Source organism: Anomalospiza imberbis, chromosome 1, assembly GCF_031753505.1.
Source record: "Anomalospiza imberbis isolate Cuckoo-Finch-1a 21T00152 chromosome 1, ASM3175350v1, whole genome shotgun sequence".
In the NCBI taxonomy this organism is placed as follows: domain Eukaryota; kingdom Metazoa; phylum Chordata; class Aves; order Passeriformes; family Viduidae; genus Anomalospiza; species Anomalospiza imberbis.
In genome coordinates, this window is record NC_089681.1 from 117,095,023 (window position 1) to 117,107,742 (window position 12,720).

Below are 12,720 nucleotides of genomic sequence, written 5' to 3' on the forward strand. Positions count from 1 at the left end.
ATGCTTCTGTATAATTTCATTAAATGCTCTGTTTCCTGTTGTGTATTTCCTTGCTCTCCTAATGTTCTTCAAGTGCTTGTGTTATTTATTAAAATAGCTAAATAAGTAAGTTTAATTAAATCCACCGTGTGTTTGATGACATAAGATTCATTGGTTCCCCTTACAGAACGAACCTATAAAGGAATGTCCAAAGTGTTTAGAACTGGTATTGTGGACGGACTTCTTAATTAAAAAACACTTCTCCTCCTAACTTTCAAAGTAGTAGGGATGTGTAATTAAGCACTGTCTTTATTCTATTTAAGGTAAATATATCAAGGTTGTATGTTACCTTAATTCTGCCATTTTCTGGCTTGGTTTGATCCCGGTGGGCAGCTCAGCCCTATGCAGGCACTTGCTCATTCTCTACCAGTGTGATGGGGGAGAGAATCAGAAACATAAATATGAGAAAAGTCATGGGTTGAGAAAAAGGCAGTTCAATAGGGAAAGCAAAAACTGTGCATACAAGCGAAGCAAAACAAGGAATTCATTCACCACTTCCCATAGGCAGGCAGGTGTTGAGCCATCTCCAGGAAAGCAGTGCCCCATCACACATAATAATGATGTGGGAAGACAAATGCCATCACTCCAAACACTCCTCTCTTTGTCCTCCTTCCCTCATCTTTATATGCTGAGTGTGATCTCATATGGCATAGGATATCTCTTGGGTCAGTTGGGGTCAGCTGTCTCAGCTCTGTCCCTTCCAGCTTTCAGATCACCAGCCTGCTTGCTGGTGGGGCGTTGTGAGAAGCAGAAAAGTCCTTGGTGCTGTGCAAGCACAGCTCAGCAATAACCAAAACAACCCTGTGTTATTAATATTGTTTTCATCACAAATCCAAAACACAGCCCCATTACAGCTACTGTGAAGAAAATTAACCTCTGTCCCAATACGAGTACACTGAGTACCTTGAGCTAGTGTTTAGTACGCAGTGTTTCTGTCCTTCAGGTGTTTGGACAAAGGCAACTACTGTAACTACCTACTTTGGCATATAAATAAAATAGATAAACAAAAAAAGAGTGAAACTTCTCAGGATGTGATGCCTGTAATTTAACAAGCAAACTGTATGAGGTCATCTAGTTTGTGGCAGCACTTTTTTTGTTAACTGTATTTATTTTGATAGTATCTGGATTGTAGAAGGCTGTGAGAAAAATTGGGTTGATAGAGCAGGTCACTGGTGATGGAAGCATTTAGGAGAACACAAGTAGACTTTCATTACTGCTTTAGGGCCATGGGTGTGTTTTAACTTTGCACCTGAAGTTCCATTCAGTGTAATTTCTTATATGTTGGGGATTTTTTGCTTCAGATTCTGAACTCAGTTTTATATGTTTGTCCTGGCTTAGGGCAAATATGGGAGACGTCCCAGTTTCAAGAATAAACATCGTTTCATTTGAAATTACAGATTTTTTTTTTTTTTAACTGTAATATGTTTTCTTGTTTAGCCATGACAGTGATTCTTGACTGGTCTATTGCCTTCTGGTTTAGACTAGTTCAGCTACTTCCTTTCTTCCTTCTAGCATGGGAAAATAGATAAAGATTCTCTACCATTAAAAGTAGTTCCGAAACTGTAAAAAGAGCATTAGTGTCAAGCTCTCTCCTAGGGCTAGAATCTCCCTAGAGGAGATTATCCTATGCAACTACTGTCAGTGTAATATCTATGGATTCTCTGAACAAAGTAGTCCCTGTTGGCAAAAGTCTAAATTAGAGTTTGCTTGCATAACTGCTTTAGTGGTATAAAACCACTGTTCTTCCCAACTTGCACAGGTTTTCTGCAGTTTTTTTTTTTATATAGGTCTCAAAGAAGTAGTTGCTTTGCTCTTTATGGGGGCCAAAACACTTTTAAGCTGTTATGCTCTTTTCTGTTGATTCCTCTTGTTAAGCTGAAACACTTATGGAGGGAAAGATATTTAAACCTGGCATAGACAAAAAATCATAAGAGCTTAGAGAAGATGTAAATCCCATCTTTATCCTGTCTGTTAAAGAAGAACTGGTTATTTGTAAACTATTCTGGATTTTTGGAAAAGCATTGCAGTTTTTAATGCTTGACTTCAAAAGTAAATTTACCTGAGAAGCTAGTGTACATAATTTCAGATTATTACTGCTGAATAAAAGCTGAGAAGGCCAGTTTTGACCAACAGGCTGCATGTTCACCAGTTCTAATTAATATGGGGTTTCTCTACTATGCTGGTTCTGCATTGAAGAAGACCTCTACTTTGAAAGAACTAGCACCTACATGATTTTTTTCTGTGTTGCTACCACTAGGTTAGAAAATTGGGGGCTGTTGTCACTTAGCATGTTCTTACCCTATTCCACATACCACTTTCATGTAGACTGTAACATAGAAACAAACAGCAGTAAGACTTCTTGCCAATAATGAAAAGGTGCATTGTTCATATTATTTTGACTTGAAAGCCCCAGATTCTGGGAGCAGTAACAATGATATTAGGACAATTTTGGTGACAAAATTGGTGGACAGTTTTCCTAACTTTGCATTCTATAAGTTCATTATAGATTTCTAGGCAGAGGAATTGTTGCTGGATGTAAGAGGAAATAGTTTCAATATTTCTCTCTACTCTCAACAACTTTCTTGATGAGGAAGGTTGTCATGAAATGCAAATTTTTGCTTCAATGTGTGGGACAGCAACCTCGCTTAGTTCATTAAGACCTTTCATGCTTATACTTCTGGCTAGCGTGAGTAATTTGGGGTGTTTTTCTTCTTGAATTGGAACAATTTTATTGAACTAAGAAAATTCTGCAACTGGTAGAAACCTTTAAAAAAATCCAACAAAAAATACATATAAAAAAAGTAGAACCGGCAAAAACCCTGAAACCCAGAGGTTCTTCAGTTTACTGATACAGGACTGTAATTGGGTTAAAAGTAGGCATCCCTTAGTAGGGAACATGCTGAGGTTTGCAGAACCTCTGCCTGCTCCCATCAGTCTATGCAGTCAACCTTTGCATCCTGATCGGGTACCGTGTGGTGAAGCCCAGTAGGGGCCTGTGACGTTGTACCTTTCTGAAGGGTATACTTTAAGTTAGTCCTCATAGGGAGAAAAGTGGCTATATTTTCACTGGTTTCCAAGAGTAAAATTGTTCATAGCATTGTTGAAATTCTTCAAAGAACCTTTCTTATTTTTCCCAAGGAGGGAGGAATCCATTGGTCTGTTTCCCTGTATAGAATGGTTTGAGTTGGAAAGTTCATCCAGTTCCAATGCCTCTTCAACACAACTGGGTTGCTCAGAGCTCCAGCCAGGTCTTGAACACCTCCAGGGATGGGGAGTCCACAGCCTCTCTGGAAACCTTTACTTCACCACACTTATAGAAAATAATTTTTTCCTAATATCTAACCTGAACCTGCCCTCCTGTAGTTTAAGGCCATTCCCCCTTGTCCAATTACTCCTTACCCTTAAGAAAAGCTTCTTTCCAGCTTTCTTCTAGGCCCCCTTTAGGTCCTGTAAGGTTGCTTTAAGGTCTCCCTGGAGCCTTCTCTTCTCCAAGCTGAGCAGCCCCAGGTCTCTTAGCCTGTGTTTGTAGGAGAGGTGCTACTGTCCTGTGTGATCGACTTAATGGCTCTCCCCAGGGCTCACTGTAACAAGTCAATGTCTTTGTTGTGTTGGGGGCCCCAGAACAGGACACAGCATTCCAGGTGGGGGTCTCACTAGAGCAGAGCAGAGGGGGAGAATCACCTCCCTTGGCCTGCTGGCCATGCAGCTTTTGATGCAGGCCAGGACACATTTGGCTCTCTGTACTGCAAGCACACATTGCTGGATTACAGTGAGCTTCTTGTCTACCCACATACCCAGGTCCTTCTCCCCAGGGCTACTCTCAATCCATTCTCAGCCCAGTCTGTACTTGTGTTTGGGATTGCCCCAACCCACATGTGGGACTTTGCACTTGGCCTTGTTGAACCACGTGAGGTTCACACAGGCTCACCTCTCAAGCCCATGAAGCTCCTTTACTCCAGCATGTTACCACACCACACCACGAATCTTGGTATTGCTGGCAAGCTTGCTGAGGGTGCACTTGACCCCACTGTCCATGTCACTGACAAAAATGTTAAAAAAGATCAGCCCCAATACTGACCCCTGAGGGACATCACTCATCACTGTTCTTCACTTGGACATTGAGCTGCTGACTGCAGCTCTTTGAGTGAGGCCATCCAGCCAGTATTTTATCCACTGAGTGGTCCATCCATCAAATCCACATCTGTCCTGTTTAGAGCCAAGAATATCGTGCAGGACAGTGTCAAATGCTTTTCACAAGTCCAGGTGGGTGATGTCTGTTGCCCTTCTCTCATCCATCACTGCTGCAACCCCATCACAGGAAGCCAGCAAATTTCTAAGGCATGATTTGCCTTCAGTGAAGCCAGTGCTGACTGTCACCAGTCACCACTTTATTTTCCATATGTCTAAGCATAGTTTAAAGAAGGATCTGTTCCATGATCTTGCCAGGTATTAAGGTGAGACTGACCAGTCTGTAGTTGCCTGGGGCTTCCTTATTTCCTTTTTTTAAAATGGCAATTATATTCCCCCTTTTCCAGTTAGTGAGAACTTCACTAGACTGCCACGACTTCTCAAATATGATGGATTAGCCACTTCCCCAGGCAGTTGCCTCAGGACCCATGGATGTATCTTGCCAGGTTCCATGGACTTGTGCACCTTCAGGTTCCTTAGATGATCTCGAGCTCGATCTTCTCCTACAGAGGGAGGTTCTTTTTTTTTCTCCAGTTCCTGCTTTCACATTCTGCAAATTCGGCAGTGTGGCTGGAGCGCTTGCTGGTAAAAACCAAGGCAAAATAGTCCCTGAATCCCTCAGCCTGGGTAACCAGGTCTCCCATATCTTTCCTGAGAGGACTTATGTTTTTCCAAGTCTTTATTTTATTAGTAATGTACCTAAAGGAGTTTTATTTTTTACCCTTAATGCCTTGAATAGATTTACCACTGCCAGTACTTCAGCTTTCCTAACCAGATCCCTGGCTGTTCAGACAATTTGTCTCTATTCCTCCCAGGCTATCTGTCCTTGCTTCCACCCCCTGTAAACTGTTTCTGTTTGTCCAGAAGCTCCTTGTTCATCCCTGCAGGCCTTCTGGAGTTCTGCACTATTTCCTGAACTTTGTAGGGATACATTACTCTTGAGCCTGGAGCAGACAATCTTTGAATATCATCCAGCTCTCTTGGGCCCCTCTTCCCTCCAGGGCTCTCTCCCATGGCACTCTACTTAGGGGATCCTTGAAAAGACCAAAGTCTGCCCTCCTCATTGTTGGTTTGGGGCTTTTTTGTTTGTTTGGGTTTTAGTTTTTTTCCCTATATTTTTAACTGGTTCTGGCACCTGATAGAGAAAACTTGAGTCTGAATTTTGGCTGAGTTTAAAAGCTGGATGCTTGTGGTACTTAGTATGTGTGGTCTAGCATTTGTGCAGTTGCTGTGGTAGCTCTTTAATGCAAATAAAGGGGAGCAGAATAAGTTTTAAGTCTGTTACCTTGGATTCTTTCTCCAGTGTGCACTTCAAGATGACCTCATCTTAATCTTTTATAAATGTGACTACTTGTGATATTTCCATTGCTGCTGACCAGATGGTGATAGTAATGACTGAAAAATAAGCTCCCTTCCATGATGAATGGAATTTATTGGCTGCTGCTTTTTGGCAGGGGAGGGAGGGAATGTGTTGTAAAAATATGTTGACTGGCAGTTTGCTTGTTCCATCTCTGTTAAAGCCAGGAGTTCTGTGGGACAAGAAGTTCATTTGATGTTTCTCTGATATGGAAGGTGAATCTTTTTGTCCTTCTTGATCACATTTCAATGCTACAGGAATTCCACTTCAATATATGAAAAACAAAGCTTGGATTAAGTAAAGAGAATCTTTTCCCTTAGACTTGGTAAAGAGATGATGGAGTAAAGGGTTATTTTTGCATTTGCTTTTAATAATTTTCTTAAACATGGAAAGTTGTACAGATTTTGTGAAAATATTAATATTGTATTCATTAATATTATAAATACTTCAGAGAACAGAATTCAAGTGTTCTTTCTTAGAAGATCAAGAAATTTGAAGTAGCATCTCTAAAGCATCTGCTTTTCATTTTTATGGATGAATATCTTAAAATCAATATCCTCTAAATGGCTTTGTCTTGCATATTTAGGTAAAGATAAATATTTCAAAAGAATTAGTCTTTTTTCCTGTGGATATTAGCATTTCTTGGTTAATATTAATTCAGTCAGCTCTACAGTATTTGAAAAGAGTTGGTAATATCCCTAGCAAATAACATTACAAGTCTATTACGTATATATTACTTTTTATTTTTCACAGTTGAAGACTTTATAATTTTAGTTAGCAAGTAGTTGTCAGATTATCAGTCTTGAGATATGTAGTGTGTGACTTGACTATTTATATAGATATGCCACAGAGTTCTCAATCAAGAAGGAAGAAATGGCAGAGGTTTGGTATTTTTTTTTTACACATATCACCCTGTTGGAAAGAGTGAAAAGTAACACACTTCTCCTTCCCGTATGAGAATCTGGAGGAAGTAGTGAATTTTATTAATATTCTTAGGTAATCATGTGTGTAACTTTGAAGGTTTTCATGTACTTCAAAGAGTGAAAAGCTTTTGTGTAGTGTCAGAAATTTATCCAGGGGCTATTTCTGTCATCTGGGGAGGAACATTTCTGGTCTCATTCTTCATATGGCAGTAGTCCTATTTATCTTCCTGGTCTCTCTGTTCTGTGAAGAGTTACAGCGGCTGTGGTTGCTTCCCTGCAGTTTGTAGTGTCTGAAGCGGGAGAGAAAAGGTACTTTGTCCTTCTGACTTCCATGATTCAGTGTTTGTGGGGGGCAGAGTTCCTCACTGCTCATGAAAAATTAATGCTAAGTAGTTTCTTACTAAGAGGAAAGGAGCAATAGACCAAATAATGTCATATTAAGATTGACATTTCTAAAGTGAACATTTCATTAAAAGAAAAAGAAATTAACTGGAGTTTTTAAAAAAGAGAGAAACAGAACTAAGAGAGTGTAGACCTTAAGTATTTTTAAATGGCCATGAGGTGTCAGTGTACATCCAAAAAGAAACTTGGGTGATCAACACTTCTTCTGCAAAGATAGTTGCCTTTATTTCCTAGAGCCTGAAATAAATCTCTAGGGGACAAGGTTTTATTGATGTCTTTCTAGACTCTAGTTTAGTTTGCAAACCAGTTCATGAGTTCAGTGGTGTTCTCTCTTCATTGCCCTGCATTACGAGCATGCTGGTTACATGAGGTGTTTTCTGGGGAAGACACTCCACAGCTTGCTATAGAAGATACAAACAAATAGTACTATTCCTAACCATATTACTGACTTCTTGTTACTGAATATTGAAGTCTTCCTAACATACTTATATTTTATAGAAATCTGGTATCTGTTTTTATAATAAGCTTTTATACTAAAAATGCTTTTATTTTACAAAAGCATGCAACAATTGCATACAAGATGCCCTGTGTTTGTACCACAAAACTTGACCAAATACTCTCCCTTTTTATACACACTTATTTGCTGAGAGGGGTTTGGTTATTTGTAAGTTCTAAGACATCTAATCCTAAAGGAGTGTTAGAGGCAAGGAATATATAGAAGTTAATTTTCTTAATATTTTGAATAAGTAATATGCAGTTCATGTGTATTGTGTATTATGTATTATGTTTTGATACCATCTTTCTGATTCTGTATGATACTATTCCTTTATAATGCAATTTGTTGGCTCTTAGGAATGCCAAAATTTACCTTCTCTAGGTGTCATCTTAATTGAATAAATCACCGATTGAAGCTAGTGTTAGGAATATTTTGGAAGACATGAAGCCCAAAATAATCCTGATTGAAAAAAAATACCAAGCCCTCCCAAACTCTCAAGTTTTAGATCATGTTGGATAACTTTGTAAAAGTTGTAACTACATTGTTGTGCTTGTATTTAATACATAAATTGCTTGTGTGTGGATTCTGGATACATAATTGGTTTTGTTTGCTTTTTTTAAAGTCTGGGCCCTAAAATTCTCTAGTATTTTCTTTGTAAAGCCATATGCTTTATAAATACTGTTAGTATTGTAGGGACAGTTTGATTAACACAATCTGTGAAATTTCTGTGTTGCATAATGCTTTTTTTTTTTTTTTTTTAAAGGAAATTTACCAGGAGCAATTTACATATTGAATCATGGGAGGAGAAACTTAGTTATTCTTTGCATGACTATGGTTTTGTGTAATTGGAAAAAATGTAAGGAGTGATATACTTGGTTGTAACAGTGTTTGGAAGTTTGGAAAAGTTCAGGTGTCAAGAAAACGATCTTGAGATATTTTAAGGAAAATACAAGGAATTGAATAGTTCTGATACATGGTTGATGGAGGGAGCTCAGTTGATGGGTGTGGGTTTGCAAAGCCATCTCATCACTGTCTGTTGCAGTGAGCAGTTTGAATGCTCCCACTGCTCTGTGGCAGCTTCAGGCCCGTGGTGAGCTGGCTCGCACAATTCACCAGCAAAAAAAAAAGTAAATAGAGACAGTTGGATCATACAAGTTGTCTGAGCTGGCTCAGGAAAGGGATGTGAATGCACAAGGATCATGCGGGGAAGGGAGGAGTGAAGAGTCTGTCTGGTGACCAGCAGTTAAAATCAGACTAATACACTTTTTCAAATGTCCCTTAGGAACAAAAACCAAAAACCAAAAAAAAAAAAAAAAAAAACCACCACAAAAAAGAAACCAAACAAAACAAAACAAAGCACAACAACAAACCAACCTACAAACAATAAAAAAACAGATTTCTAGGGTTGTAAGAATTTAATTAGCATTCTAAAGTAATATTCTGTTCCATTTTATGAAATTTCATTTGGTAATAGACTTTTTAAGCAAAGTGCTTTTTCATCTTCTAAATACAGAATTGAAAAATCGATAGGAAAAGTAACTAAGGAGTGAAGGTTGTGTACACACTCTTATCCTGTAGTGATGTGTAAGAGCCCTCCTCCTGAAGAGCTGCTTCCCTTGTGGGCATTGCGGGGGGGACTCCTTGGAAGATTTGAAGCAGGCAGGGAAGATTTTTGTCTGCAGCTGTGTTTCTCCTTGTTCAGTGTGGGAGAAGCCACATCTATTTTGGCAGCTGCAGAAGTTTCAGATGAGCTCTGTCGTCCTGTACTGTTGCCTAATGTGTGTGTGTGAATATGTGGATCTTATCCAGCCATGTTTTATAGAGTGTTTTCAGTTGCCAGAAAGGAGCTTTTTCTTGGACATGAGGGAGGTGTAAGGGGCTCCTAAAAACTTCTAGGAAGTTTAGCTTTCCCCAAGCAGTAAATCCTGATGCTTGAAACAGCTATTGAGACACACTATTTTAAAGATAATCATAATATGTGTACAGTGACAATGTTTACATACTGAAAAGAGAAAAAAAAGTGGTATCCATAGCAACTGGGATTCATTTTGCTCACTTACATACAGTGTTTTGAGTTCCTGGTATGTATGGAAACCAAAATTTCACATGTGAGCAAGCCAGCTGGACTGTGGCTTCTGTGGTCACAGTCTATTCCTATCTACCCAAAACTGAATTAAAAGTATTGCACTAGTAGGAATATTACATGCGTTTTTAGTATTATAATAGTTAAATATTTATTTAAACTCTTATAACTCCAAATCCTATAACTTCTGCAAGAGAGAACTGATTTTAAAAAAGTTTTCTTTCAAAGCAAACTTTTAAATCTTCTAAAAACATTAATGTATTCAGGACCTTTCCCTCCCCAACTCCATCCTGGGAAAAAAGCCCTCACCATTAAAGTGTGCCCCCTTTTTGCTTCCTCTGTCCCTACAACAACACTCATTCCTGGGTGGAACAGGGAGGGGAGACTGGGTTGTAGGCAGATTGTGCCATCACATGACTAATGAGCAGGAAAATCTGAACAGAAACTTTTAAAGGCCACAGTTTTTCTGTTTTCTTTTAGAGCTATGAAATAATTCAGCCTCTTCCTTCCCTCAGTATTATGGACTCCCTCAACTTTGTACTAGGGGAATTTCAGTAATGACAAAAGTATTGAATAGGTATTTAGAAGGAGCAGATTTTGTAGTCCTTTTCTTCTTACAAAACCAGAGCTTTGTTTTGAATAACAGAAATTGTGTGGTCCTCTTAGAAAATATATACTGCTATCACTCTGTCATTCTAAATAGTTTCCTCTAGATAATAGTGCATTTTAGTTCTTTTACTTATCAGACTAAGTGAATAGCAGACATATTTGAAGCTGAGTAAACTTTCCTTCCCTAAGATGGTCAGATTTGGAAGTGTTCTCTTCCTAATGCCCTTCTAGTAGAGGTAAAGCAGCCTGTACTGTATAGTTGCTCCTACTTAGGTTTTGTCTTTGTTCCTCAGTCCAATCTGTGTTATTTCCCCTTTTGGTCATTTAACCACTGAATCCAGTGAGTGCTTTTTAATGCTTCTTTGGATGCACTGCTCTGTTCTGGTTCTTAGTTTTTCACAGGGTGTTCATTATTTCTCACTTATAATTGGTTGTATCTTCTTGCTTCTGTGACTGGATTAACATTTTGTTATTATTTGCTGCTGAAATAACACAACTGTGAGTCCAAGCAAAATGTGGACTAAGATAAAACCCTGCTAATATTGCTGAAATGAGACAGGTAATGCACTGATTGCTATAGCAGCATATCCAAGCTGATTCTTGCAAGTACTGCTAAAATCAAACTTAAAAAAGCATAATGAGCAGTTGGAAGTTGGTGAGCTTTCTGACCTTGGCTAGCAGAGATAAATCCACTGAGCTTCTTGGGTTTTGTGCTTTGGGAGGAGGTGGAGGGGCAAAAAAAATAAAAACCCAATTCTTTCCTTTTTACTAATTCTCTGATAGTTGAATGGTTCTGTTGAAAGCGGGTCTGTCAGTGTTGTTTATTTTTTCGAATAGGCAACTGCTGTTTGTTACTTGAGAAAAGCAACTGGTTCTGGAAATGTTCTAAACTGATGTGAGTCATCAGTGAAGGATTTAAATAGTTGAATATGATGTTTGTTTCCTCCCTTCCATGGCTCAAAATGGTATGAATCATTTTTTTAGTGTTTCCCAGATAATAGTCTGTGTGGAAGTGGTATGTGTTTCTGACTCAAGTTCCTAAATGTTGGTGGAGCACTCCCAACCACTGCTGATTTTGGTCATGTGGGAATTCCATAGGAACTCCTGACAAATGTATAAAAGCAAACATTTTGTAACGATGGCAACTTACCCACAAGGATTGATGTGGTTGGTGACATAAAACTTTGAAAATCCTCTTCTGAGTGGCATAACTGACTTGACTTTTCTGCCTAAAAATGGGTTAAGTGGTGCAGGATAAAAATTCAGTCATGAAGATCGCTTTTCAAGTGCATAGAATGTCTTGTAGAATGCTAGAATTTGTGTTGCATTTTTATATGGCTGCCTGCTACTGTTCCAAAACTGAGGTGTTTTTTTATGAACCCACATCTCTGTAGTTTCATATGCTCTTAGCCAATTTCTGGTTTCCTTGCTCTTTCTACATAACTTGGAGCATCAAAAATGATGCATACTCCAGTGTGAACTGAAATGGTGCTGAAAAAATTAGCTAGTGAATTTTACAGGGGAAAGAGAAGGGGAAAAAGAAAAGAATGGGCACATGTGTGTTAAAGAATGGTATTAGGAGGATAATCTTGATGTAACCTGGAAAGGGCTAACTGATTTTCTGTCATCCCAAGCTTATCAAACATGCTGCAATGAAAGGTTTTATATGTCATCAATATAGTGGAGATTGGGATTGATCAGAGTGGTTACTCACCATAGGCAGCAGAGCAATTCTCATTTCTAGAAATCTCTCCAACTACCATTTTCTTCTTCAGAAGCTCAGCAGCATGGCAGCCCAGCAGAGTTTTAATGAGGAAATGATAAACTTTATGCCAGATTTCTTGGCTCCAGTGAGAACCTCCTCATTTTCAGTCTCAACACCAGCACTGTCCAGTGCTGAATCTGGGTGTTTTGCATTGTGCTGCGTTTCCTTTAAGGGGATTTCCAGCCTTCTAGCTAAAGAACCAAGGTTAGAAAAAGAGCAAAGGATAAAGGTTATTGGTTTATAGCCCATCCAGCTAAATGAGCCTCTGTGGGGCAGCTGAGCCCTGCAGACCAAATGTAATGTGTTCCTAATCATCTCCTGGAGAAACAGCAGTTTGTTCAAAAACAAACCAGAAAAGCATACAAATCCGGGGAAACTGAGACTTGTTCTTTTCCCATGTAGCAATGAAAGATCACACTCAGGGTTTTTTTGAGTAGGCAGCTGCCAGGTGAGAATTGCTTCTTTTCCTTGGGATACAAACATAGAGAATTGGTTTCAGTGCATCAGAGACAGAAGTGTGTTATGCCATATATTAGAAAATCCAAAGGAATTTCTGGTATTCAAGGATACATTCTCTGAGAGGCTTGTGGTGCTTATGTGTGTTATAGTGTCTGTCCTTGAATCCCGTATGCTATTCATAAACCCTGTAATTCCTACTGAAGAGGGAAGAGCAAACCTATTACATGGTAAAAATAAGGCAATGTTATGTTGAACTTCTGTGATGTGGGCTAGTTTTTCTGTAATGAATAATGAGTTTGATTTTTTTTTTCTCTGCGGGAACAGAATTGCAGGAAGAAATTTTCAAAGAGGAAATATGTAAAATCAGCACTTCCTCTGTTCATCTTGAGCATGACTATA

The 12,720-nt window shown here is 38.9% G+C and overlaps 1 protein-coding gene across 2 annotated transcripts in view; it reads left to right on the top strand.

Annotated features, from left to right (window-relative positions):
- ANKRD28 (ankyrin repeat domain 28) overlaps positions 1–12,720 on the top strand; it is a 119,307-nt gene that overhangs the window by 24,012 nt on the left and 82,575 nt on the right. The window lies entirely within an intron of this gene.